Here is a 24,952-nt window from a genome sequence, read left to right as displayed (position 1 = left end):
TCCTTGCCAGCAGCCAGAGGGGTAGGAGCTCCTGGAGTTAAGATGTGAGAACTGCAGGTACTCCTCAAGCAGAGTAAAGGATGGCAGCTTGAAGATGTCCGAGCAATGATGTTATAGCCAGGCGGCTTATGTTTAAGTTGTAGTCAAGAGGCTCGAGTTTCTGTTTTGTTGTTTGTTACACCGGTGGTTTGGGTGAGGCTATTAGGGGTTGGAGTAGGCCTCACAGGGGACCTACAGCAGCGTGGGGACCCCAGTGCCAGTAAGGGCACGGTGTATGGGGTGCATAGATCCCAACCCCAGAGAGGGGGCAGTACTGAGAAGCCCCAGTGCGGGCACGGTGAGCCCCAGAGAGGGGACACTACTGAGAAGCCCCAGTGCGGGCGCGGTGAGCCCCAGAGAGGGGACACTACTGAGAAGCCCCAGTGCGGGCGCGGTGAGCCCCAGAGAGGGGGCATAGCCCTGCGGTAAACCCCGGAGAAGGGCGTAGTACTGCGGTAAACCCCGGAGAGAGGGGGTAGTAGTGCGGTGAGCCCCGGAGAAAGGGGGTAGCAGTGCGGTGGGTCCGAGAGACATGTGGCTTGACCAAGACGTCCCAGAGTGGGCACAGAAGTCCCCAGGAAAGGGGCAGCTTCACAGGGAAGGCCCCAATGAAAGGGGCAGCTTCACAGGGAAGGCCCCAATGAAAGGGGCAGCTTCACAGGGAAGGCCCAGAGTGGGCACAGAGAGCCCCAGGAGATAGGCAGCATTATAGAGAAGGCCCAGTGTTGGCATAGAGGTCCCCAGGAAAGGGGCGGCACTAGAGAGAGGGCCCCAAGAGAGGGGTGGTATTCTTAACAAGGCCCAGGAGAGAGGGTGGCGGTACCGAGAAGGCCCAGATTGGGCGTAGAGAGCCCCAGGATGGGGCGGCAGTACAGAGAAGGCCTGAGAGCCGGGCAGCAGTACAGAGAAGGCCCAGGAGCCAGGCGTGAGAGCAGATCAAGAGACTGAACAATGTCTAGTCCAGCTGCGAGGCTTGGGGCATGGTATAAGGGGTGGTTGGAGCCACGCATAGCCCATAAGGCTAGGGTGCCCAGGGCACCCATTTGCAGGACAAGACCCACAAGGGGTCCGGGAGTCCAAGGGGACAGAGGTCACAACAAACCGTGTCCAAGAAGACGTCAGGCAGCCTCCCAACCTTATCTAACAGCGAAGACATGGCGGGCGAGAATGGGAGGGTGCCCTTGGACCGACTTGGCATGGGGGAAGGGGCCTTAAGGAGATCACGGCCCTCCTGGAGGACCCCGCCCATGACAACCATGTTCACAGTATTAGTCAAATAGACCACATCAGCTTCTCAAAATGAAACTTATTTTGCTTAGTTATTCAGTCATAGGTAGCTTCTGATTGCTCAGCAGAGGAAAACACAAATATAGCACCCTCCTCCCTGTACATACTTTCCTAGAGCAGGAATTAAAAACAAAGCAAAACAAGAAAGAACATTAATTCTAATAATCCTATATCAATATGTAAAATCTTTTACAGAAACGAAAATACAAAATTACTTAGAATCTTGTGTAATTACTTATTCGTACACAGGTAACTGATGCATCAAATTGTGGCTTCAGTAATATAATGTTTGGCAGAAGTTTTACAACATAACATACAAACTCTATTTAACAAGACAATTTAAGTGGATGTAAGACATCAAGTGGGCATCTAGGAAATACAAGCCCTCTCAATTTCCACTTATTTCAAGATACATGTAAGTACCATTGAAATTAATGTAAGTTTCACATGCTTAGGAGTAGGCCCTATATTTTTTCTTCAATTTATACAAATTTGCTATGTGAACAAACTGGCAAGTTGCATTTACCATCATAATACTGTCACAAAACAAAACACAAATACAAGGCTTAGGCTGACATCTGCTTGTGATCTGGTTTGATGAGCTTCTGTGTAAGCATGTTGTTTCAAGAGCATCCATAGGTAAGTGCTCTCTTTTGACTATACAAGTTAACAGCCTCTGTTTTTTGCTTGCCAATTCACTTCACAAAGAGCTCCATCTACAAAGAAATAGCTTTAATCAGCATAGGATAGCCAAAGTGAGTTTGGCTAGTTTCATTAAAAAAAATCTGCCTCAATCAACCCTGGTCTCACTGTGCTAACTGCAGATAGCAAATTCAGCTGTGCCAGCATCTTGCAGTGTCTACCATACACACTTGACTAAGAAATTTAGTGACAGCTCAAAGACTACCAAATAATGGAATTTTTATCAGTTAACAGTATGTGTTTATCAGTAGTGTTCACTTCTTTACAGTTCCATTTATAAAGCCAATTTCATTTACAGTTTCAATCTACACAATGTGCTTCACTGGACTTAAATAAAATTAAAGTTTACTGTAAGAAGAAAATAATGTGCAAATTACATTAACATTTAGTAATGGGCAAACTATATGTAGAATGAGAGTAGTCTTAAGAAAAGTATGTATAATCATTTTGAGTGTAAAGGTCTCTTTCTGTACAAAGCTGAAAGTCACAAAAAGGTGGTTGTGTATGTTTGTGTGTGTTGAGGGTGGGGTAAAGTTAAGGGTGAAAGGAGAAGGAAAGTGAATAAAGTTCTTTCTTACGTAATTTTCTCCACCTTGTTCCATCAAAGGTGTACCAGTTATACCACAACTTCCCCATACCTTGGAGATCTGCTGTTGCTTAGTCTTATCCATGTGACTACATCTTCAACCAGCTATGTAATCTGGCCCTCCCCCCTTCTATGCTATTCAAAAAAGTCAGACATTGTAGACATGATACCAAGCCATGGCTACTCAGATGATGCTTATTAAAGCAGTGGATATATTTGGAAGAATATGACCACTCAAGAGCCACATCGTTATACTGACATTGAGGCATGGATCCTTATTGAGCCCCACATCTAATCTTTCCATTATGTCTTTCTCCCCTCTGCAGAACTTTCTTTGAATAAGTGACAAGACAGGACAAGTCAGTTCAGTAAGAGTAGCAGATAATCCTCCTCCATTCAGGACAGGCCCAGGGAAATCAGTGAGGCAGGATAACAAAGACCCAGTCAATCGAATATTGGCTAAACAATAGGAAAGGCTGAATTTGCTTTCACTGATATTCTATTCAATGGGAAAAGATTTGTTAACTACATTATATTGGGTTTTTATTTTATAGATATGTTCAAACTGTGGTATGGCACATAAATTTGCAAAGATGGTAATATTTAGTTTTAAAATAGTTCATATTCCATTCAAAGCTTATTTTCTATCTGTTTAAATACTTTGATGAATGTTTCATATAAAATTTCCATTAAGGTACTTAAATAAATAAATAACTTGTGAAAAGTATCTTCATAGAAAAGCCAGATAGGAAGAAGAAAAGAAGTGTGGGTTTGTACCAGACTCAGATTAGCAGGTAGCATGGCTTGCAGATCAAAAACAAAATATTGTAAAAAGTTGCCCAAGCCTAAAGATCATACAGTGGATTTTATGTGCAATTGGAGTTCTAAATATTGATTTCCATGTTAAAGAAAAGAGTGTGAGGGCAGGGAAATAACAAAAATATTCTTGAAAAAAAACAGAGTTTTCTTCTAATATTGTGCTTGTAAAACCAGTTTTTTTCAAGCTTCCCCCTGCTCCCTCAGAGATTTTATTCAAAATGAAGATGTAAAAACAACATCTCATGTGATCAAATAGCAAAGAAATACACTGATATAACATGGGATAATAAATAAGCATTGCTTACCAATGTTCATCCAGATATACCAAGGTATATACCTTGATGTGTCTGAATGAACATACCTTGATATGTCTGAATGAACATTGGTAAACAATATTTATTAATTATTCCTCTAAAACAAGGGAAAAATAAATTGAACTTATTTAATTTTAGCAAGGCATGCTGGGTATTAGCGGTGACATATTTATTCAAATGCAAGATGAGGGTTGTTTTCCCATTCAACATAGAAACAATAAACTCATCTTGGATTCAAGTACCAGGGTGGGGGAAGGCAGGTGGCTACTACAGCTCCAGATCTGGCTTCATCTCCAAGTCAATGTCTCAGTCACTGTCCTGCTCCAATCCTCTCTCTGTCTCAGGGCAAGGGCTGAAGCTGCTGCTCCTGGAACTGCTGCTGCTTGTCTGAGTGGGGGGCAGAGGCAGTATGTGCTCCATGTCCTAGATCAGAGCAGGCCAGGGACAGATCTGGATCTACAATTCAAGGTAAAGAATGGCTGGAGGCAGCAGAGGAGGCCAAGTAGGGGCAGGCAAGTGGGTGGGAGGGGGCAGTCATTGTAGGGATGCAGGCACGGGGGTGTGCAGGCACTGTCAGGAAGGGAACAGGAACAGGTGAGCATGGGTAAGGGCAGGAAAGTGGAGGGGGCACAAGTGGTAGGAGGCAAGTTGTTGGGGGCAACAGGTGGAGAGGTCAGGCATCTCAGTGTTCCTGCCACCTGTCTTCCCACTGCCTGCTACCCTGCTAATGCTTTCCCTGTCTCATCAATAAGAGGGGGGAATTTAAGACAGCTCTCCACTATTTAGATTGTATAAATATATAACTATGTGATCATTTTAAATTGTCCGCAGGTGGAATCGAGTTATTGGGGAGACATCTGAATTCTGAAATCATCTTGGATCAGGTAAATATGATAGACACATTATCAAACTGACTGCTCCTAAAACAGACTTCATTATTGTTCAAGAGGAGGTGCTGTTTTAAATTTCTTAGAAGCCCCTTAAAAAGGGTTTTCAAAAACATCTAAATAATATGATTGTTAGATTCGGGTACTAAGTTTGATAGTAGGGCTGTGCGAGGCTTTGGTAGCTGATTCAAACTGAAGGACATTCAGCCTGATTCAGTGGCTGAATCTTCAAATTCGAATCAAATCAAGAGACCCATAAAAAGCTCCAAATCAAATTGAAGCCTCTAAATTGATTTGGAAAAGATTCAGAGATTTAAAAGGCAGACATGCAAGAAACAGAAACTGAGAAGAGGGAGGGGGAGGAGTTGGTGCAAAGACTGCTGTGATATTGACATCTGTGACTGGCCAGTGACTTGATCTTTCTCTGAGTTCCCTTCCAATGACAGTGCTCTTGGGGAGGGACATAGAAACAACATGTAAGGCTGTGTGTGAATTTATCTGTGTGCCTTTTGTAAGCTGTCTGGCTGTGTCTCTGTTGCAGCAGCAGCAGCATCTGAAGGACTCTGGCTTGGTAGTACGTAGTCTCTTGTCACCAAGTTCTATCCAATCCTTATTGTTATCCATTTCTTTAAGCTTAATCTTTCTCCAAAATCCTCTTATTTGTTCTTGTTAGCCTGTCTTTTTTTTTCCTCCCACAAAAAGAAATCTGTGTTTTCCCTCACAGTGTCATCACTGTTCAGGAAAGCACACCATATATTACATATTCTACAAATAGACACAGACACAGGCACACATTTTGCAGCACATCAAACATCATGAAGTGTGCTGGAAAGGCAGGTGCCAGATCTTCTGCCAGGGGAGGGAGAGGGGGCAGAAAGAGAGCTGCAAGTCCCACCCATCCTCAAACATAGATGTAACCTCTTTGCTGGCAGTGAGGAGCCTTCTGTGAAAGGAAGGAGGTTGGAGCTGTGTCTGTACCTGAAGCACCACCAGTAACACAAGTCACCACAACCAGCAGCAGTATGACATTCTCCACCCCAATTTCAGTTCCCAAGGTGAGCCTTCCAGTGCCAGAGGAGGAGCTGGATCTGGAAGTAGAGGAGTTGAGGGACATAGCAAAGGCAATTCTGGGGAAGGAGGGGGAATCTGAGTTTGTGCTCCACACCTCACATAGTTCCCCTAGAGGCAGGTCTCCTTCTCCAGAAGGCACCTTGGAGGAGGTTGTTGGGGCAGGTGGCTCAGGTCATCCTGTTGTTGTGCCTCTGCCTGGGGAGGAGGGGGATAAGGCAGGATCCCCACCTGCAACCTGGAAGTGGGTGGGTAGTGTAGTGTGGAATCATTCTGAAGTGACAGATGATCCCAGGTATGCTACCTGTCAGCACTGCTGAAAGCAGATCAGCTAGGGCAAGGGCGAGAAACATTTCACCACCACAGTGATGCTGCTGCATCTCAGGAGGCAGTACCCCCCTTGACTTTGTTCCTCCTTATCCTGGCACCAGTGGGAGCATGCCCAAAAAGAAGCCCCTCTCTCACCCCAAAGCTCCCATCCCCAAGAAGCAGAGGCAAGACACCCTGGACTAGTGGGGGAGATGCAGGGACAAAGGGGGGCATGTTCCCAAGGTGAGCAAGGTCACCCAGAGCATTGGGGAGATGCTTATTAAACCTCAACCCCCGTAGGGCCCAACAACTAGGGGAACCGACAAATCAATTGCCCATAGGATCATGAGCATGACCACTCATGGGGCAAACACAAGCACATACTGCATTCAACAGCTTTATTGAAGTGGAGGCAACTTCAGGCAAGTCCCCATCAAACTGAGGAGTGGCCCAGAGCATCAGTGCATTCATACATTTATACTTTCCAGTCCACACTCATTAGCATTAAACCATGCCCAGTTTCCCCCGTTATGCCCATGGCTCTGCCCCTGCATTTACATGGAATTGGCTATGCGTTAAACCTTACCATGAAACTTTCCACTCTGCACCTGCATGAGGTTGTCACCCCTACTACCTTTAGTCACCTGTGGTTAATCATCTTAAAACCCTACTTTATATGTTCCCTGTTAATATACTATTGGTTTCCTCACCTGTCTGGTTTAAGTTCCTCTATTTCACAACTAAACAAATATTCAGATGGTTAGACAAATGCTTAACTATTCAAAGCCCATAAGTAAACAAACATGTAAAACAAACATTACATTTCTGCTAACTTTAGCATCTTAATTCTTATGCCTGGTTAAATCTCCAATTTGGGCATAGGCAATGTATTTACCAACTGTAAGACCAAGACCTTTCAGTGGTCAGGCTCAGCACAAATCACCAAGGGAAAGGAATGGAAGAAAAAGCAGATTGCAAACAGCAGGGGAAAAGGAGCGTGAAAAAGTGCAGGAAAACACAAGCATAAGTAAACAGTGCATCAGCTGCAAGACCAATGCAAGGGCTTACCATAAATCAGCAGGAAAAAGGGTGGGAAAATGCAAGAGACACAGGGTGGGAAAATGCAAAGGTTCACCACCATAACACTGCTTGCTCTGGATGGCCAGCCCTTCTCATTTGTTGAGCATCCAGGGTTCAGGCAGCTCATGGCACTCATGGCCGCATCCTACCAAGTGCCCACACGCACCACCTTTAGCAGGATGGTGGTGCCCTACCTGTACGAGGTATGCAGGGAGTATTTGAGGGAGGAGCTGCACAAGGCAGGGCCACAGGCAGCTTTGCACTTCACCTCAGACATCTAGAGCAGCCGGGGTGGAGATCAGGTCAACCTCTCCCTCACAGGGCACTGGTGAGATCAGTCAGGGCATTGTGGGCTTTCCTTCAAGTGGAAGTGATGGATGAGTCCCATATGGCAATGGAGATCATGGTGGCCATGAACCACATTTTGCAAGGGTGGCTCATTGAGCAGGCCGAGCTCTCCCCTGGTTTCATGGTTACCAACAACAGGGCCAATATGGCCAACTCAGTGTCAATATGCTGAATAAGCAGGTTCATACCATTTTCTTTGAACATATAAATTATAAAAGAAACTTGTCTGGAAGTAAATAGTTAGACTTTTTAAGTCCATACTTGGAAAAAAAACTGCTATTTCTCCATAAAAGTGAAAAGCAGGTAGTTTATATAAAGGACAATTCTCTCTTTAAATGGTATATAGTGGCAGAGTAATTGAGATGTTTCACTATGGTTTCTGAGGTATGAATTGAATCATTGGCCTGAACGTGTGCTAAAGCCTGCCCCAGTCAAACCAGCTCTAAATGGACATGTAACAGGGGGCCTGCTTGGGGCCGATCTCCATGGCCCACCCACCTGTTCTGGGGCCAACCACCTGCCTTCTCGTCCACCATGCCTTGATCTTGATGGATTAATGAATAGATGTCAATTAAGGCAGATGCTACCCATTTTGCTGCCCCGATGCCAGGGGACGCTCTCTGCGGCTCCTTTCCTCCCCTACACCACAACCCAAGCCACGCAGATGGCATCTTGATGTTCACATAATTACCAGTCCCCACACTGGGCCCCAAAATCCTCCTAACAAGACACCTCCATGATCCTTCCATTCAGGCGGCCTCTCCTCCTTTATTCAGGCTACCTAGCCCCCTGAAACTATTTTGCCCTCTTGGGTGTGGTCCCCCTAGGACCACTGGCTACCAGCCCTGGCCCACGTCCAGGCCAGTCGGGACCCCAGACCCTTGGCTCTTGGGTGATGTCCCTTGCAGTGGGCCCCTGGCCCTTTTGACCGTCGTGGTCCTGGCCCCAGCATGGGCCAGTCGAGGGTACTCTTTTGTTCAGGTCGGGTCTCTAGCCCCTCACTCTCTCCAGGGGTCTGCCCTCTGGACCTTTCACACAAACACAGGGGTTACCCACCCAGTGGTGGAGGCTAGGGGTTAAGGCACCCCAACCCACCTTTCACAGGGGTGGTAATTGGCCTTGAATTTCCTGGGGGCTCCCATGCCACAGAGCCCCACCAGGCCACCCACTCCCAGCAGGGTGCAGTTTTAGGTCATTCCCAGGACCAGGAGCCTCCTTACCATCCCCTACAGCTCCTCCCTTACCTTCAGATATAGACCTGCAACTCTCCAGCCAGGTGATGTTGTTGCCTGCCCTCCAGCAGCCGAACTGCCCTATTTAGACAGCCCCTGACTCAAAATGGCTGCCCTCATCAGGTACCCTGACTCAAAATGGCTGCCCTCATCAGGTACCTGGTGGCTGCCAGCTCCAGGCCCTTAAAGTGGCAGGCACACACAGTGCCCTGCCAAAGGGCATCTGGTCATTTGTTCTGGGGAGTCAGAGACAACAGGATGGGATGCTAGGCACATTACTTCCTTATAGACTTATGGCTGTGAAAAATGATGTGCATTCACTATGCTTTTCTGATAGCCTATTAGCCTCAGGTAGACTTTTGACCTCCAAATAAAGGAGATGTCATTTCATTTCCTGAGTTTGCTGAGAGAAAAAAGGAGGGAAGAGACACTGCCTCACCTAAGGATGCTGACTGAGTCAGAGATGGGTAAGAGCTCAGCCTGATGGTGCTATGTCAAGTATTTAATTGTTTTCTAAAGATCTACTAATGCTTTCAACAGTAAAAAAAAAAGCATTTGGAATTAAGAAATTATTTTGTTAAATCCACACTTTTTTTGCTTGCCACAACTAATTGAGGAACATCCCGTTAGAACTCCGAGATAAGGAGTGTAAATAGGGAGGGACTGGAGTATTAGTTAGGTGAGTGAAATATAAAAGGCACAAAATACAAAACATCAAATAACAAGAAATATAGGGTCTAGGTGCCATTTCTCTTAATCTGGAAACCTCACTCTTGTTCTTGCCACCGTGGGTGATCACACCAGGAGTATAAAGCAGCAGATGGCATCGGTCTTGAGGTAACTGGTAGCCCAGAAACCTTTCCACCAATCAAGGCTTTGTTCCCTGACCCTTGATGAAGATAATGAAACAAAGGATGAATTCTGTTCTATATTTAACCAAGTCCTGTCATCTGTCCCCAAAGAAAATAAAATAATTCTTCTTGGCAATTTCAATGCTAGAGTGGGCAGGGAATCTGAGCTCTGGAAAAGAACACTTGGAAAGGAAGGGGTGGGAAAAGTCAATTCAAATGACATTCTCCTCCTGAAAAAAGTGTTTCAAACATGATTTCAATATTACATACACCCTATTCAGTCAAAGCAAAAAATTAAAAGGATCATGGATGCAACCCTGGTCAAAATGCTGTCACTGATTGACTATATAATAGTGCATGCCTGGGACCACTGTGATGTTAGTATCACCAGAAATATGATCAGCACAGATGACTGCTGGACTGATCCTCCTTTGATATGTTTCATCATGCCCATGTGCATTGCCCCAAAATGGCATAAGCAAAAGCAGAAACTAAGAAAGCATTCAACATCGAGTAGTTGAAAGACCATGCTAAAAGTGAACACTTACAGCAGTGCCTTAGTGAGAAGTTCTCCAACCTATAACACCATTGATCACAGGGACAGCCTGAAGCAAGGTATCTGTGAAGTGTGTGAAGAATATCAAGGCTTCTCCACAAAGAAATATCACACTGGTTTGATGAGATTGATAAGGAAATCAATCCCTCACTGATAGAAAAAGGAGAGCCGCCAAACCTTGGCAGAAAGATATCAACTGAAAAAGCAGCACAACAATTACTGCCACATTAAAGCAGAGACCTGGGGGAAAAATTGAGAGTGAAAGAAAAAGTGAGGGAAGGACAAATCAAAAGAGATCCAAAGGTTTGCTAATAGCCATGATATTTCATAGACATTAGGGCTGGAAGGGACCTCGGAAGATCGAGTCCAGACCCTCACCCGAAGGGCAGGAAGTCAGCTAGGGTCATGGGATCCCAGCAAGATAAGCATCCAATTTACTCTTGGTGTTCAATGTAGTTTCTTGAACCACCTTTGATGGCAGGCTATTCCAGACCTTGGGAGCTCGGACAGTAAATAAATTCTTCTTTATGTCCAGCCTGAAATGTTCTTGCAGTAGTTTATAACCATTCAGCCTTGTCATCCCTTGGGGTGCTCTGGTGAACAAACGTTCCCCAAGATACTGGTGGTCCCGACTGATAAACTTATAGGCGGCCATCAGATCACCCCTGAGCCTGTGCTTTTCCAGGATAAAGAGCCCCATATAGCTCTCAGCCTGTTTTTATACGGTCTGTTTTCCGGACCTCTGATCATGTGCATGGCTCTTCTCTGGACTCTCTCAAGCTTCTCCACATCCTTTTTTAATAGTGAGGCCCAAAACTGGACGCAGTACTCCAGCTGCGGCCTCATCAAGGCTGAGTACAAGGGGAGAATGATGTCCCAGGATCTGCTTGAGAAGCATCTATAGATGCAAACCAGCATTTTGATCACTTTACTAGCTGCAGAAATTGCATTGCAGGCTCATGTTCATCTTGTGGTCAATGATGACACCCAAGTCTCTTTCTCCCATAGTACTAGCCAGCATAGCACTGCCGAGCCTATAAGGATGCTGCAGGTTTTTCCTCCCAAGGTGGAGAAAATGCATTTTTCAGTGTTAAACAACATCAGGTTCTCATCCGCCCATTTGCTGAGCCTGTCCAGGTGAGCCTGGATCACCCTTCTGTCTTCAGGTGTGGATGCTTTGCCCCAAAGTTTGGTGTCATTGGCAAACTTGACCAGTCCGCTTCTGACTCCAATGTCCACATCATTAATGAACATGTTGAAAAATATGGGTCCAAGGACAGAGCCTTGAGGCACCCCACTGGTCCCAGGGAACCATGAAGATTGACTTCCATCAATTACCACCCTCTGGGTCTGACCATGAAGCCAATTTTCCAGCCAGTGGATCATGGTGGACCGACGGCCACAATTGGCCAGTTTCACCAAGAGGTGATTGTGGGATACCAGATTGAAGGCTTTTTTGAAGTCAAGATATATGACATCAATCTCTTCTCCCTTGTCCAGGTGATAGGTCACCTGGTCATAAAAGGAAATGAGATTGGTGAAGCAAGACCTACCCGCTACAAACCCGTGCTGACTATCCCTCAGGATGTTGGCACCGGCCAGTCCATTAAGGATGGCCTCTTTAGTAAACTTTTCTAAGCTCTTACCTGGGATAGAAGTCAGGCTGATGGGCCTATAGTTTGCCCGATCCACTTTCCTCCCTTTCTTGAAGATAGGCACCACATTGGCCTTCTTCCAGTCTTCAGGCACTACACCAGAGCACCAGCCAGCTCCTTGAGTACCCTGGTGTACCACTGTGGTGGTAGCACTTGTCAGGGCCAGCTGACTTGAAGTTATCCAGCCTCTCAAGGTGTTCCTTCACAAGGTCAGCATTGATGGAGGGCAGGGGATCTCCCTCACCCAGACCTCCCTTTCCTGTAGTGGGCATGGGCGTCCCATAGGGCTGATGAAAGACCGATGCAAGGTACCCATTAATAGGCTGACTTTTTCCTGGGCATCAGTTGTCCCATCTGGTTCAGCAGGAGTCCAATGTTGCCCTCGATTTTCTTCTGGCTCCCCACATATATGAAAAAGGACTTTTTATTGTCCTTGATGTTCAAAGCTAGTTGGAGTTCAGTTGCAGCCTTGGCTTTCCTGGTTTGCTCTCTGCAGGACCGGACCAGTGCAGAATATTGATCCTTGGAGGTGAATCCCATCCTCCATCCTTTGTAGGCCTTTCTTTTTAGCCCCAGGAGGTCTGCTAGATCCCCAGAGAGCCATGGGAGATGCTGTGCCCTCTTGCTGTCTTTCCTCCGAGATGGAATAGAATTAGCTTGTGCATTAAGGATTGCTCCCTTGAGGAGCAAACACTCTTCCTGAACTCCCCTCTCCTTTACAGTAGATGGTGAAGGTGATCAGCATGTGGTCACTGTCACCCAGCTTACCATCAATCACTAGGTCACTGATTAGGTCATCATCAGTGCCAGTACCAGGTCGAGTAGTGCTTTACCTCTCATTGGCCTGTAGACTTCTTGAGTCAGGTAGAGGTCATCCATGTATGATAGGAAGCTTTGTGACCACTCAGATTTTGCTGAGTGATCCTCCCACAAGATGTCTGGGTAGTTGAAGTCACCCATGACAACCATGGTCCTGGAGTATGCAGCCTCAGCCAGATCCCAGGTGAACTCCTGGTCAAGCTCTTAATTTTGGGTGGGAGGTCTGTAGTAGACTCCCACCATTGTGTTCCCTATGCCTTGTTCCCCATGGATTTTAACCCAGAGGGTCTCCAATTGTCCACCGTGGTCACCAACATCAGCTTGCAGGGATGCATAGGTTTCTTTAACATAGAGAGCTACACCCTCACCCCTTATATCTACTTGATTTTTCCTGTACAAGGTATAGCTATCTATACCCATGGTCCAGTCATGGGTGGAGTCTCACCAGGTCACCATTATCCCTATGATGTCATAATTATTTGTATTAAGCAGGAGGTTGAGTTCCTCCTGCTTATTCTCCAAGCTCCTGGCATTTGTGTACAGGCAGACAAGTGTCCCCTTGGGGGCTCTTGCTTTGCCCACAGATTGTACCAGGGCTAGGCCATGGGTGTGCTCCCTTAAGTGCCTTGGCCTGCTGGCTTTGCAAGGTTGCTCAGTGGGCCAGCAGTGGTGGTTGTCCCCCCCCCCCCAATCACCCAACAGGCTTAGTTTAAAGCCCGGTGGAGCAGGTCAGCCAGTCTGGTTGAGAGGAGCCTCCTCCCCAGCGGAGAGAGGTGGAGGCCATCTCTTCCCAGCAGCTCGCCGGGGAAAAAAAAAAAAAAAGTCTATTTTCTTCATCATAGCCAAAGATATCTGTGTGCCAAGTACATAAGAAACCAGCTCTTTGAGGTCTGAGGATGGAACACCACCTTTTAAAGACAGCTTCACCATCAATGCACAGTGGAAGGAATACTTTCAAGAGCTTCTGAACTGAAATTCTATTGTCAAAGATAAATTCCCAAGCCATTCCACAACACCTCATTAAGGACCATCTTGCAGACCCAGCAACCTATCAAGAGAACTTGGAAGCCTTTGAGCTAATGAAAAACAACAAAACATGTAATAAAAAACATGAACAAATGCCGAATGACCTGATAGATGCCAGAATCATAACTGTATTCCAGAAAGGAGATCAATTGAATTGAAGTTACTATGGCATTGCATTTCTGTCCATACCTGCAAAGTTTGTTGGCTGTATTCTCTTCAATTAGATTCACCCCCTCCTGATCACCAACCTGAGTTCCAATGTGGTTTAAGGCCACGAAGAAATACAATAGATATGATTTTTTTCTTTGATAAACAACTACAGGAAAAGTACTGTGAGCAATGCAGGGATTTTTATATGACCTTCATTGACCTAAGGCCTTTAATTCAATCAAAATAGGGGCTCTATGGAATATCCTGATGAGATTTGGATATCTGTCAAAATGTGTTACCATCATCAGACCTCTTCATGACAATACAATGACAAGCATCTTAAGTAATGGCTTGGAAATGGACCCCTTCACAATTAGAAATGGAGTCAAGCAAGGATGCAGGAGTGAATTAACACTTCTTTTTCAATCTATATTGCAGCTACTTTTCATCTTATTGCTGATAGGCTTCCATCTGGAGTCAGTGTCTCATATTGCATGGATGGGAATTTCTTCAACCTCAACTTGTTATGTTCCAAATCCAAGATAACCAATGATTTCATTACTGATCTTCAGAATGCTGACAACTGTTCTGTGTCCAATAGCTCCAGGCCACTGTCACATGCTTCTGTGAAGTATATTAAATGCTTGGACATACTGTCAAACTCACAAAACCCAAGATACATTAAATGTAGCCCAAACCAACCACCTGCTCCTCCTCATATACAATTAGTGGACAGTTACTGGAGAATGCTGAGCATGGTGGTTATCATTCCCAAAATGTAAACATAGACGAAGATATTCAACCCTGAATAAAATCTACCAGTGCTGCCTTTGGACATTTCCAAAATCATTTGTTCAATGATTATGACATCAGGACCCAAACCAAGCATCCTGCCTACCAGGCTGTTGTCATCCCTACCCCATTCTATGGGTGTCAAAGCTGAGTGACATATTGGAAATATCTCAAAGCCTTGGAATGTTACCATCACTGATGTATTTGGAAAATCCTCCATATCAACTGGAAGGACAGAAGATCCTGATCCCAGGGTCCCCCTGCATTTGCAAAAAGCAAGTGCTTGTGGCTGGAAGCCCTCTCATCTGAGGGGCTCCCAGATGCAGGGACATCCCACACATTCCCCAAAGGTAGAAATCACTATTAAAGCAATCCCCATGTCCTGCGGGGGCATAAAACCCCTGGAGTTGGGGTAGGGAAGCAATGAGGGAAAAATCATTGCAGCAAGACTCTCCCTTCTCATAGGGCTCCATGCATCCCCAGAAAAGAGAGATTGTCACAGTAGTGATCATCGCACCCCAAGGGTTTAATTCATTCCTGGGACTGGGAGATCATAGCCACACCCTGCACCTGCCAGGACCCGGATGGATCATCCTTTATAAACTGAAGCCTCAGGCCAGAAAAGCAGTCTGGATGTAGGAGTCCCAAAGGAAGGAGCTCCCTGTGGACCCAGAACTGGGTAGAAGTAGCTCCAGACAGAGGCCAAGCAGAGTAGACTGGTGATGTTGCATTGGGAACCAGATAATTTCCAGGCCTTTTTTATTCTTCTGATTTTGGCTGGGAGAGTGCTGCCACTAAGTCAGCCCTAGGCAGATCATTTTTGTTTTAAGTTGAGTTGACCCCCAGGATTGTGGGTGAACCTTGACTTGATGGCCCAGACTAAAGCTATAGGGGAGGTGGAGATGATAGAAAAGGGGTGCTTATGAGGCACCTCAGAACTCAAATGTGATTGGGAAATCCAAAGACAGAGACTGGGAGGTTAGCTGTGGACCAAACAGGAAGAAGCCGGTTGGGACTGGAAGTCAGTGACATAATACATGGTGGCAGGCCCTCAATCCTGTGATATGCCCACTGCACATAAAGCTTTCAGCTCTGAATAGTGGACTCCAAGTGAGTAGGCACAGCTAGAGTAGAATTGGGCTGAGGCAAGAAGGGCCCTGGCCCAGACATGGACCTGATATCTGAGAGTCTCCTTACCCTTGAGAGACCTTTCCCCATTTACAGGTTCCATCAAGTAATGGCTGGTAAGGGTACAGATGTGGAAGACCCAGAGGAAATGAGAAGGCCAGTGGGAAGAAGTTCCAAAAAGTGGGTACACCGTACTGACACACTGGGCGGTGTACAGCTACTTACAGTAGTTTTCAAGGATATCACAAATGTGTTACAAATGTAACCCCTCTTATGAGATGTGTTATCAAATTCAATTTTAGAGATGGCTAAATAATTTGTAAAAATTCAAATATCTAGTCAGTGGAAAAGCTGTGCACAGTGGGCAAAGAACTGCCAGTACTCTTCAGCCACTAAATTTCCCTGTGTTACTCTGTTCCACTTCACTGCTCTTCCCCAATCAGTTGAATAGGCAGACAAGGTTCCTTGGGTGAATCTGAGATCTTTTATTAGACCAAACCAAATAGTTGGAAAATAATTATTAAACAAGCTTTCAGGTTCAAAAACCCTTTGTCAGGCTAAGGAAGTTTCAGCAGTTCGTATGTGCTCTTCCTGGATGGAACGAAAAATAAAGAAGCCAGCGGCTGGGCTGGTACGCATACAAGACAGGTAATCAGTTGAACACACTTGAAACCTTTCTATTTTGAGAGGCAAGCTGAATACATAGACTCCATACTTGCTAATCAGGAGGCTCACATCTTCTACCATCCCCACACTTTCCCATTAAAAAAATAAATAAATAAAAACTGAAGCATGTAAGGAACACTGTCTCTTTAGATAAGCTTTATACAGAAGTAGGCTTGAGAAGCCAATAGTGACCACAAATAGAAGACAGGGAGTGCATACAGATATTTTGGAGGTTAGGGGGAGGTTAGACTGATTTTACAATAACCATTTGATCTAATGTAAGTTGGGATGGGGGTGGGGCTACCAGGCTCTGGAGTGGGAGTTTGGGATGGCTGGAGGTGAAGGTGGAGTCTGCGGAGGAGAATCAGGGGGGCAGCCAAGCTCTGCAGGGGAGGGGGGGAAGGGTGTTGCTGGGTCCTGGGAGGTTTTGGCAGGATCAGGGGGCTCCCAACACTACTCCCTGGGGGGACTTGGGGCTATTTTTATCCCCACCACCTCTTCTCCCCACCCCCTAGGAGGGAATGCAGTACTCTAATTGTGACAGAGTGCTCAGGAAATGTGTCTTGGTGAGGTAGCAGAAACTTCCCCATATGGCAAGATGGCATCAAGGCTAGGCCCCAAACCCTTGCAAGGGAAGTAGCAAACAGTTACACCTTCACTTTAACTATTTCCTTATACAAATTCCTGTAAATATTAGGCTGGTATTTCCACATGACAAGCCTCATTGAGATATTACAGACTACATGTAGCAGCTCACTCAGACTGAGCCACCTCAATTGCTGCTACAGGCAAAAATGACAGTTCTCAGCCAATAGCTAAAGCTGTGAGGTTAACACTGCCCTTGCTGCTTGCCAACTCAGAAAGAAGCAACAGTCATCTTTGCAGCCCTTAAAGCACAGTGGTTGCATGCTTCTCTTTCAGCAAATAAAAAATCAGCTTTCCCACTTCACACTTGCACTCAAAATTTGGAGGGTTGATTTCTGGGAAAAGATGTTTGTAGTATGTGAGTAAATATCATAATTCTAAAAAGATATACGTTTAAAATAAAAATGTCTTTCCTATAAGTCACAGCATGCAAAGTGACAGCTTCAGTTATTTCCAGTATCAGATATTACAAACTTGCAGAATGTGCAAGATACTATTCTTGTATAATTACATTTTAATTATTTTCCTCTATTTCTAGAAAAAGGGAACTACATGTGTGCCAGTACCCTACTTTTTTTGATTCTTGCATTGCCTAATTCTTTCCCAGGTTCTTATTATGTATCAACTGCTGCTACTGTTTAACTGAGATTACCATGTGCAAACCCGTTATAAAAGTCAAATGCATATATAGAGGTGAAGAGAAATTACATTGCCCTTAAATTACTAGAGCTATTTGAAAAAGATAAAAAGTACTATTTTGTCCTCCCCCTGTTGCTAATTTTGTACTCCCTGCAAATACATTTTTAGCACTGACACTGCTGTCCCAAATGTTATGTCAATATGACATAATCACAAATAATGTTGTGCCACCTACAGACTGAGTTTTGGTAATTTATACACATACTCAATCTTTTTAGGAAGCAATTTTCCCTGCCACCTACCTCACCCCTTACAATTTATAAAAAACTCTTAACATGCAAAATGTCAAAGGAAATTCAATGAAAAAAAATACATGACTAATAATGAGAAATGATCAATTAAATAGAGGGTACAACTGACAAAAGTATAGTATAATGTATAATTCACCTAGTCCCTAGATTCTCATCTTTATTGCTGTTTTTTTATTTAATTTTTACTTGAAGACTTTATAGTGGCATAGCTTTGTATGTCCTAAATTTTCCCCATGAGTGCATTCTATACCACAAAAGCTTAGGGTTTTTGTACACGTGATGCCACTACCATATACACATGATGAAAATGTCACTGTGTGGCTTAATGGCATCACACTGTACGTGTGCAGATGTTGTGGGGTTTTAAATGAGTTTGCATCATTGCAATGATGCATTGCAGCTATTAGTCAGCCCACACCCCAACCATGGCAGAGGTGGGCAGACTGAGAAGAAAAGATCAGGTCCCTCACTGCTTCTGCCTTCAGCAGGCACCTCCTGAAGGCATAAGTGGTTAGGGGCCCATTCCTTTGTAATTTTTTTTCAGCATAACCTGTCTGCCTCTCCTGCAGCTGGTGGGTGAGCTGCTGGCAGGCTGAGAAGCCCCCGAACTGTGGGGGGGGGGGGTGGTCCTTCCCTCCACAGCATCGCTGCCCCCCCCAGGGCCATGCAGATGGACTTCACCTGGAAGCACATTTGGGGACAATTTAGAAAAGCTGGATATGTACAAGTCCATGGGGGTGGACAGGATCCACCTGAGGGGGATGAGGGAATTGACTGTTGTGCTTCCAGAGCCACTGAACTTCATCTTTGAAAACTCATGCCGATTGGGAGAGGTTGCAGCCAATTAGAAAAGGGCAACTATAGTGCCCATATTTAAGAAAGAAAAAAAAAAGGAGAATCCAGGGAACTATAGACCAGTCATCCTCACCTCAGTCCATAGAAGTATCATGGAGCAGATCCTCAAAGAATCCATTTATAAGTACTTGGAGGAGAAGAAGGTGGTTAGGAACAGTCAGCATAGATTCACCAAGGAAAGTCATGCCTAACTAACCTGACTGTGTTCTACGATGAGATAACTGGCTCTGTGGGTGTGGGGAGAACAGTGGATATGGTATACCTTCATCTTAACGAGGCTTTTGATACCATCTCTCACAACATTCTCATAGGTAAGCTAAGGAAGTACTGGCTGGTTGAATGGAATGTAAGGTGGATACAAAACGCTGCATCATAGGGTTCAGAGGGTACTAATCAATGGCTCGATGTCTAGTTGGCAGCCAGTATCAAGTGGAGTGTCCAGGGGTTGGCCCTAGGGCTGGTTTTGTTCAATATCTTCATCAATGACCTGGAAGATGGCATAGAGTGTACCCTTGGCAAGTTTGTAGATGACATCAAGCTGCGGGGAGAAGTAGATCAGTTGGGGGACAGGGCTAGGATTCAGAGAGACCTAGATCTAGGTAGAATGCTTCAGCGTTAGGGTGGGGACCAACCATAGAGATAATCTGGCTGGCTACCAGAATATCTCTGTGGAGGACCCAAGCCTCTGGTTGTTTCTCCCCCCAGGGTATTTTCTGACCCCTGGATATCCTAATTTGCAGTGGGAAGAAAAAAATCTTCCCTTCCACACATGCCTCTTGCAGCATCTTAAAAGGCTTTGAGACGCTGTAAGACACACATGCACACTCGCCTGGACGCACCCTATGATTCTAAGTGTTTTTGTTAAATTTCCATAATGTACAGGCTTCAAGCATTGTGAGTAAATGAGTTCACCTTTAGAACTAACTGAAATGTTACCCAAGATTTTTTCTGATTCTATATTCACATTCATTTTTCTGAGGTACATGGATTTGCCTTTTTTTTATTTTTATTTTTTTTTTAATACTGTAATGAAATGCAATACAAGGAAACATACATAAGGTAGCTTAAGTGTGAAAATATCAGCTAGCACATTACCTATTACTGTTTTTCAAACTTATGCAATTCTCATTGATTTCAAATATGTCAACAGCTGACAAACATGCAAAATCCAACTTCCCTGCTTTCTGGTTTCATTCTTCACTGTGCTACACTGAATGACAAAATTTGAATTCATTTACTGTGGGAATGTGTACAGACATAGCAACTTTACTTCTTTTTTAATGCTGAAATATCTAGAGGGGGATTGGCATATTATATAAATTCCCATTTATAAATTAAAGCTTATTAAACATTATTTTAAGCCAATTCCATTAAGTATGTAAAAAGGCAGTATTTTGAGATCTTTAAATTATCTCTTGCATTTGTCTTTCTCCTTTGCAAGCAAAGGGAGGATCTCTCACATGAAGACACATGTGAAGTGGCACTGACATGGAATGGAATGTGTTTTACCCTATCTCCCATGCCCCCAACTAAAATGGCTGAATGTTATCCTAAAATAATCACAAAGGTGTGATGATAATTCCATCCCAGTTTGGTACTTTGCTTATCTTCCATTAATTCCAATAGGACTTTTAGTTAGTGACACTGAAGATTTTGGTATGCTTTTGCTCAGAAACATTAAATATTTTTAAATCTCACGTACCAAAGTCAGCCAGAATTAAAAGTACTTTCTACTACTAATCAATATTCTTTAAATGAAGAAGTTATTTTTTTTAAATAATTATTACTTAAGCAAATAAAGTTCCACATTTGATATGATATCAAGTGAAAAGATAAATCATAAATGATCATGATGACATGGAAAATTTAAATGCAGATATATTAGACTGAATAAGCAACTGCAGTGCATGCAGTAACAGTGGGATGCACCTATGCGATGTCTCAACTTTTTCATGTTAGAGAATTTTTTGCTTAGAAGGTTTAGTGTTATTAAAATTCATATAACCAATAAGAGAGTTAATGGAATTATATTCACATGTTTCTGTTCCTTATTTTTTAAAGAAAAATCATATAATCTTTAAGTATACTTTACTTACAAAAGCTAAAAAGAAACTTAACAATATCTTGGAAGAGAATAGAGTAATAGTCAAATATTTGACAAGTCCTGAAGTGTGACATAACCATGATGGCCTGGAAGATGCATGAGACACAAGAATTTGTGGTTGAAGTCTTTTATTGGGTCACCTGCTAGAATCAATGATCAAAGGGAAAAAAAAAATATAAAGATCAAAGACACAAGAACACAAAGGGCACAGCTACACAAGATACTTTACTGTGTAGTAGAGCTAATTACAGTGCATTAAGCATCAGCGTTTATATGTGCAGACATTTACTGGGTGTGCCTACATGTGAATTTGATGCAGGACCAATTTACTTATGAGTAAATTACTCTCAAGTAAGTGGTCCCAGGCAGCTGTCTACACATGCAGGGATGTGGCAGAAGATTTGCTGCTCCCAGCAACAAACTGCTCCTGCTTTTTGGGGTCTTGCATAAAATATAGATCTTTCATCATTTTCTCATTCATTAAAAAAATATTTACATTATTTGGGTCATGTCTACACAACATGCTAACTGTGCAGCAGCCTGAGACTACTGCACAGTAGCATCATGTGGCAGCAACCATGACATGACACTACTGCACAGTAGCATCATGTGGCAGCAACCATGACATGACACTACTGCACAATCATCTTGGGCTACTGCACAGTCACCATCATAAAAAGCTATTCATCAACACTATCATGCAGCAACTCAGGTAACTGAACAGTCATTTATACAAGTACTAAATGTCTGTGCAGTAACAATTGTGCAGTCAGCATCTCATATAGTTGTGGCCCTGTAGACATATTTATATATGACCCCCTGTAACAGGGGGCCTTCTCGGAGCCAATTTAACCATGGCCCACCCACCTGTTTCTGGGCTAACTTCCTGCCTTCTCACGCACCATGCTTTGTTGGAATTAATTAGTTAATGGTGTAATTAAGCAGGAGGCTGCCCATTTCCTGCCCTGATGCCAGGGGGCACGATCTGCAGCTCCATTCCTCCCCTACACCACAGCCCAAGCCTCGCATATGGCATCCATATGTTATTATTATCACCAGCCCCCACACTGGGCCCCAGAATCCTCCTAATTGAACCCCATCTGGATTCCTCTTCTCAGGAGGTCTCTTCCGCCTTCATACTAGGCAGCATAGCTTCCTGAATTGCTTCCCCTTTGGGTATGGTCCCCCCAGGACCTTCAACTCATTAGCCCTGGCCCACCTCCAGGCCAGTTGGAACACCAGGCCCTCAGCTCTTGGGCATTCCTCACAGTGGGCCCCTGGTCCTTTGACCCTTCCGGTCCTAGCCCCAGCATTGACCAATCAGGGGAAGTTCAGACAGGCCTGAGTCTATGGCCTTTTCTCTCTCTCTGGGGGTCCACCCTCCAGACCATCCAACAAGGGTAACCCACCCAGTTGAGGGGGCTAGGGGTTAAGGCACCCCAACCCGGCTTTCACAGGGGTGGTAACTGGCCTAACATTTCCTGGGGATTCCCGCACCACTGAGAGCCCCACCAGGCCACCCACTCCTGGCAGTGTGCAGTTTTAGGTTGTATGCAGGACCAGGAGCCTTCTTACTGTCCCCTACAACTCCTCCCTTACCTCCAGATGATACCAGCAGCCCTCTAGCCAGGCAATGTTATTGCTTGGCCTCCAGCAGCAGAACTGCCCTGTTTATATGGGCAGCCCCAGATACAAAATGGCTGCCCTCATCAGGCACCTGGCAGCTGCCAGCTCCAGGCCCTTAAAGAGGCAGGCACAAACAGTGCCCTGCCACACCCCCCTTTACATGTTATTAGGCCTGTGTGAGAAGGCAGCTATTCGATCTGGCTTTGGATCCAGCTGCTTCAGATGCCAGGGATCCAATCCAGAGCTCTGGACTGGGTTTCCTCTTCAATCCAGCTGAAGCAGCTCCGAAGCTTTGGAGCTGCCTCAGAGATCCGGCCATAGGGTATAATGGGGAATCCATGAAATATCTGTAACTTTGTTGTTTTTTGTCTGATTTAGATGAACCTTGGGGGGGGGGGAGGGGTGGTAGCCTCTACTGAGGGCATGAACCAAGTTTCAAGCGATCAGTGCAGGGGTTTGGGGGGAAACTGCATCCCAAATTCTTGAAAGCAAAACTCATGTCATATTTATGTGTTACATCACAGTGGGGTGAAAACTGGAGGAGTGGTGGCCACTGGTAAGGCCCCAAAATCTGCCAAGTTTCAAGCTGAAAGGTGCAGGGGTTTGGGGGGGGGGGGGAACTGCACCTCAAGCTGCTGACAGGCAAAACTCATGACACTGATGACCCTGTGTGTGTTAAGGAGCAGCGGGCTGAAAACTGCAGGGATGGTAGCCCCTGCTGTGACTATGAAGCCTGCCAGCTGTCAAGGAGATTGGTGCAGGGCTTCTGGGGCCCTGCACCCCTACCTGCTGACAGAAAAAACTCATGAAATGGGTGCTTGTGCAACTGACTGTCTCTGTTTTGGGGCAGTTGAATGTCTGTATTGATTATTTCCTTTCCTTCCTCTCTGGTTTTGTAGGTGTTAGTTGATGCTAATTAACTGGCTACATTAGCTAACAACTGTGTATTGAGCTGGTCCCTGAGTGAATCATGATTGATTGGTAACTGATAACAGTAGCTTAGCAGCCAGGCCTGCAGTAGTGTCCCCCCCCCCGCCCCCCAAGAAAGACAGTTGCACAAGCACCCATGTCATGAGTTTTTTCCTATCAGCGGCCAGAGGTGCAGGGCCCCATAGCCCCCCTGCACCTATCTCCTCAACAGCTTGGTCCAAGGTGCCACATTGGCACTGGGGGATGGTAGTGGGGGCTGCTGCCTGGCTGTGTCCTGCTGTGCACCCAGAAGGGGATTTGGCCCCCACACAAGGACTGTGGCCCCCAACAGGGGATTTGCCCCCCCCCCAACAGGGGATTTGGTCCCCAAACAAGGGCTATGCCCCCCAACAGAAGTTTTGGCCCCCCAACAGGGGCAAAATGGCCCACACAGGGGCTACCACCCCCCTGCAAGGCCCACATGCTCCACCTCAGCCCCCCAATTGCTACCCCACTTGTCTCAGTCCCCTGCCATCTGCTGCAGCCTCCCTGATGGCTGTCTCACCCAGCCTCACCCCCCAACTTGCAACTCCAGGCCCCCATGGATGCCCCTACAAACCCAGGCACTGTCACTTAAAAAAAAAAAAAAAAACAAACAGGAAAAAAAATCCTCTGCTTATGTCAGAAGCAGGGGTGAGGGGCTCCAGGGCCTCCTGGCAGAGCCCCCTGGGCATCACAGGACAGGAGCAGGGCAGGAAGGCCCAGGCTGGGGCCACTGGAGCTGGACAGGGCCCCAGTCAGGCAGATGGCAGTTGGAGCTGCCAGTAAGTTCCGGGGGGGGGGTTGTTTGTTTTTTTTTTAAACTATAGGGTGGGGTGAGTATGGGGCTGGGCAGAGCAGGCTTTGGAGGGGTCAGGGGGCCTGGTGGGGGTAGGGGCATGATAGAGAATTGATTAGAGGCCTTAGGGGAGCTGGCAGGGGGAGGGGCTGGGCAGAGCAGAGGAAGGGGGCCTCAGAGGGGCTAATGGGGGAGAGGTCGGGCAGGGCAGGGGTTGGGGGGTTGGTGGAGGTCCCTCCCATGTTCCCCTCCCCCTCCTGCAGGCCCCCTGACCCCTTACTCATTGGCACTGGAGCCCTGGTGCTGAACACATGGCCTGGTTGGCTATGTGTTTCAGCATTAGGGTGAGGGGCCAACCACAGAGACACTCTGGCAGCCAGGGCATCTACTTGGAGGATGCAGTCTCCAATTTCCTCCTCTGCTTTTTTTAAACTTCGATTTTTTTTTTATACCCCTGGATAGCCAGGGTTCTAATTTTCTCCTCATAAACATTTTTTTCATTCCCACACGTGCCTGTTGCCCCATCTCAAAGGGGTTTGAGATGGGGCAAAAGTCACATGCATGCTTGTCTGGACGTGCCCAAGGTGAGCTGTTTGAACAAAGACCTTATGACTTAACCTTAAAGAATCAGTCTTGAATAAAATATGATAAATACCTGTGATAGTAGGTTTGACAACCCGATAGTACATACATCACAGTAATCCAAGATGA

The sequence above is a fragment of the Alligator mississippiensis genome, chromosome 8, assembly GCF_030867095.1.
Source record: "Alligator mississippiensis isolate rAllMis1 chromosome 8, rAllMis1, whole genome shotgun sequence".
Lineage (NCBI taxonomy): Eukaryota > Metazoa > Chordata > Crocodylia > Alligatoridae > Alligator > Alligator mississippiensis.
The sequence above is the reverse complement of the archived record's forward strand: the minus strand, read 5'-3'. Positions refer to the sequence as shown.